This window comes from Xiphophorus couchianus, chromosome 24 (genome assembly GCF_001444195.1).
Source record: "Xiphophorus couchianus chromosome 24, X_couchianus-1.0, whole genome shotgun sequence".
In the NCBI taxonomy this organism is placed as follows: domain Eukaryota; kingdom Metazoa; phylum Chordata; class Actinopteri; order Cyprinodontiformes; family Poeciliidae; genus Xiphophorus; species Xiphophorus couchianus.
In genome coordinates, this window is record NC_040251.1 from 9,488,250 (window position 1) to 9,488,480 (window position 231).

Below are 231 nucleotides of genomic sequence, written 5' to 3' on the forward strand. Positions count from 1 at the left end.
TATGAACTGGTTTTGCAGTGGATAAAGTAAGCAAGCTTCTGGAACTTAAATCATATTGTCACCTTCCTAAAGTCTTTTTTTTCCTTTTTTTTTACCAAAAGATAATTTTGGTAAAAACAAAAAATCCCTTTTGGCAAAAAAATTACTTAGGCCATTATTTTAGGAAGGTGACAATATTGAAAGTTGAGGGATTATGCTAATTTAAATTAACTCAACCAATTCTGATAAGAG